The sequence below is a fragment of the Rhinopithecus roxellana genome, chromosome 4 (genome assembly GCF_007565055.1).
Source record: "Rhinopithecus roxellana isolate Shanxi Qingling chromosome 4, ASM756505v1, whole genome shotgun sequence".
Classification (NCBI taxonomy): Eukaryota; Metazoa; Chordata; class Mammalia; order Primates; family Cercopithecidae; genus Rhinopithecus; species Rhinopithecus roxellana.
The window spans coordinates 79,871,380-79,875,046 of NC_044552.1; the positions used below are offsets into that span (position 1 = coordinate 79,871,380).

Below are 3,667 nucleotides of genomic sequence, written 5' to 3' on the forward strand. Positions count from 1 at the left end.
TACTCTGTACTCCTTTGAGTAGAGATGTTGAAGAAGCAGGATAATGTCTTGATGGGAATATTGGTAAAAGGGGCTGCAAAGAAGGTCATCCATGTATTGAATGAGATGGGAAACAGACAGATGAAAAGAAAGCAGGACATGGGAGAGGGCCTGGCTAAAGTGGTGTGGGCTATTTCTGAAACCTTGGGATAGAAGGGTCCAGGTGGGTTGTTGGGACTGGTGGGTGTCAGAGTTAGTCCAAGTAAAGGTGAAAAGGGGCTGGGAAGAGGGATGTAAGGGGATGGTAAAGAAGGCATCTTTGAGGTCAATAACAGAATAGTGAATTGTGGAAAAGGGTATTGAAGATAGGAGAGTATAAGGGTTTGGTACAACATGATGGATGGGGAGGACAATCTGATTAATGAGATGACGGTCTTGGACTAGCCTGTATGACTTCTTTGGTTTTTGAACAGGTAGGATGGGAGAGTTGTAAGGGGAGTCTGTAGGAACTAAGAGGCCATGCTGCACTGAATGGGTAATAACAGGCTTTAGGCCCCTTATGGGGTAGTGGTGTTGAGCAGGATAGGGTTGGTTTTGTGTTAATGGGATGATAAGGGGTGAATGGTCAGTTGCAAGGGAAGGAATGGAGATATCCCATACTTTAGGGATGAAAGGGGATGTTGGAGGAAGGGTTGGAACTGGATAAAAGGGTAGCTATGAGATGTGGTTATAGTCCAGGAATAGTCACGGAGGCAGATAATTTAGTTAAAATATCTCTGCCTAATAAGGGGACTAGGCAGGTGGGGATAACTAGGAAGGAGTGCAAAAAGGAGTGTTGCCTGATTTGACACCAGAGTTAGGGAGTTTTAAGGCGTTTAGAAGCTTGGCTGTCAGAACCCACAACAGTTGTCGGGGCAAGGGAAACCGTCCCTTGAAAAGAAGGTAAGGTGGAGTAGGTAGTCCCTGTATTGATTAAGAATGGGACAGACACCCTCCACCAAAAGAGTTACCCGAAGCTCAGCATTCCCAGTGGTCTAGGGGGTCTCCCAGACTCTCGGGCAGCGTCAGTCTTCAGCCGCTAAGCCAACGAGATCTGGGAAGGAGTCGATAGGGGAGCTTTGAGTTTGAGCTCCAGGAGCTCCGGAAGTGGTGATAAGTGTAGGTTCCACTTCCAGTGAGGGCTCCCACAGGCGGGGCACGGGTTAGGAGGAATCCCAGGCTGCAGGCATTCCTTAGCCCAGTGACCAGGTTTTTGATGCTTGAAGCAAGGTCCTGGAGGGGCTGTTAGATCCTGCGTTTGGACACCCTGAAGTTCTTGCAGGTAGGCAGTGCAGCTGGGGTTTGTCTTACGGCGGAGGCAAGCATCTATAGTTCTGAAATGCGCTGTCGCAGGTCAGCCTCTTCCCTATTATTGAACACTTTGAAGGCAAGGTTGATTAATTCCTGTTGTGGGGTTTGAGGGCCAGATTCTAATTTTTGAAGTTTCTTTCTACTGTCAGGAACTGACTGGGTAATAAAATGCATGTTAAGAATAAAAGGGACTTCTGGCCCTTCAGGGTCTAGTGCTGTATATTGCCTGAGGGTGGCCATAAACTGAGCTGGATTTTTATCTTTGTTCTGAGGGTTTTTTTGTTATTTGTTTGTTTGTTTTTTTAGTTAGTCATAATTGACAGCTTTACATGCAGCCTTCTGAAGTCCTTGAAGTAGGCAAGAGATCATGTAGTCCCGGCTGGCTATGCCGTGGTCTTGGGCCTGGTAAGTCCATCCGGGGTCTTCACGAGATACTGCCCTAGAATCTTCTTGGAGGCCAGGCTCAAGGCACTGGCGGTTATCAGCGTTAGATTGAGCTAGGGTCCAAACCCGCTCTTGCTCCTCAGGAGTGAGAGTAGAGGTGAGGATGACGTTTAAGTCAATCCAAGTAAGATTATAGGACTGGGTTAAGTATTGGAATTCTTGTATACATTTGATGGGGTCAGATGGGAAAGAGCCTAGATGTTGGCTAATTTGGGAAAGGTGGAACAGAGAGAAAGGGACCTGAACCTGAACTATTCCTTTGGTTCCTGCCACCTCTGGAAGGGGAAATTGCTAGGCCTGGGGGTTGGCCACAGGCCCAAATTGTAAGCCAGACCCGATGTGAGGAACGGTGGTAATGGGAGGGATATAAGGTGGTAGGTTGTGTGTAGAAATAGGCTCTGGGGGAGAATTAGAAGCAGATTCGGATAGGTGGTGGTGGGGAGAAAGATCGGAGGGGTCAACAGACAAAGAGGAGTCAGCATCGCCAGTGGAAGAAGAAGGCGTAGACAGAAAAGAAATAAGGAAAATTTGGGATGGATTACATTGGGAGCATAGGCTAGGGAGAGGTCGTAGTGTAAAAAAATGCCTGGATGTAAGGTACGTCAGACCATTTGCCTATTTTGCCATAGAAGTTATCTAAGTCCCACAAAATAGAGAAATTGAAAGTGCCCTTTTCTGGCCACTGAGAGCCATTGTCTAATTTATATTGGGGCCAGGACACGTTACAGAAAAAAAAAAAAAAAAAAAAAAAAAAAACTAGATGTTTAGCCTTTAGATTGGGCGCAAGCTGAAGAGGTTTGAGGTTTTTGAGAACACAAGCCAGAGAGGAGGAAGGAGGGATGGAGGGCGGAAGACTGCCCAGGATAGAACAAGGAAAGATTTGGGGGGAAAGAAAGTGACAAGGAAAAGAGCAACCACTAGGATCCTCAGTGGGCATCCCCAATGGAGGTCCCGGGTTGTGTGACTGGCAAATGGCCAAGGCAGGCATCCCTGGCATTGACCAAACACTGAGAGAAGACTGTCTTCCCAAGAAGAGTCCGTGACCAATGTTGGATTTCTGAAACACGGATAAGAGGAAGGTTCCTTGTTTCAATTTTGAAAAGAGAAAAAGGGAGGGAGAGATGAGGAGAGATCGAGGCAGCTTACCCGATGCACAGACAGAGGCCGGAGTGCTCGCGGGGCTGGTCTGAGGTCCTGAGGTCGAGGGAAGTCTCTTGCACAGGAGAACTTGGGCACGGGGAGGCTAGGGGAGAGGTCTCCCGGAGGAGTTCCCCTATCCCGGGCTTTCGGCACCAAATGTTATGCGAGCATCTAATTAAAGAGACAACCTGAACAGGCTCAGTGTGAGCAACAAGGCTCTTTATTCACCCGGGGGCGAGTGGGCTGAGTCTGAAAAGGAAGTCAGCAGAGGGTAATGGGGTTGGAGCTAGTTGTATCGGTTAGGGGTAAGCACTGGAAAGTTACAGTTAGGAGCCGTTTATTGCGGGCAGAAGAAGAATGTCATAAGGTACATTATCACAAACTTACAGAGCACAGTGTCACGATTATTTATGCAGTAATATCACATTTATTTTAATTATTGAGGTTTTATAATTTGTTTGAACATCTGGTAACAATTGTTCCATTCATTGCTGTTCCATTTTATGCCTTTTGTGGTCATTCTTGCTTGCTTAATCTTCAAACTGATTGTTATAATGAACTTGTCTAACTCAGGCAAAACAATCAGACAAATAAATAAAAGCAAAAACTTAATGGTATTGTCATTTTTTGCATTAAATTAACTTGGGAAGGAATGACATCGTTATGGTATTGAAGTTTCTTATTCAAAGATGATATAGGCATTCTCATTTGCTTAAGCTACTTTTGTGTCTTTTGGAAGTCTTTTACAACAGTC

General features: G+C 46.1%; 1 long non-coding RNA gene across 1 annotated transcript; it reads right to left on the minus strand.

Moving 5' to 3' along the window:
• Nucleotides 1–1,627: 1,627 nt before the first annotated feature.
• Nucleotides 1,628–3,317, minus strand: LOC104676858. Its single transcript, XR_749979.2, has 2 exons — nt 2,920–3,317; nt 1,628–2,830 (listed from the first exon to the last, which is right to left on the minus strand). It is a non-coding gene; the product is annotated as an uncharacterized LOC104676858 (long non-coding RNA).
• Nucleotides 3,318–3,667: the final 350 nt, after the last annotated feature.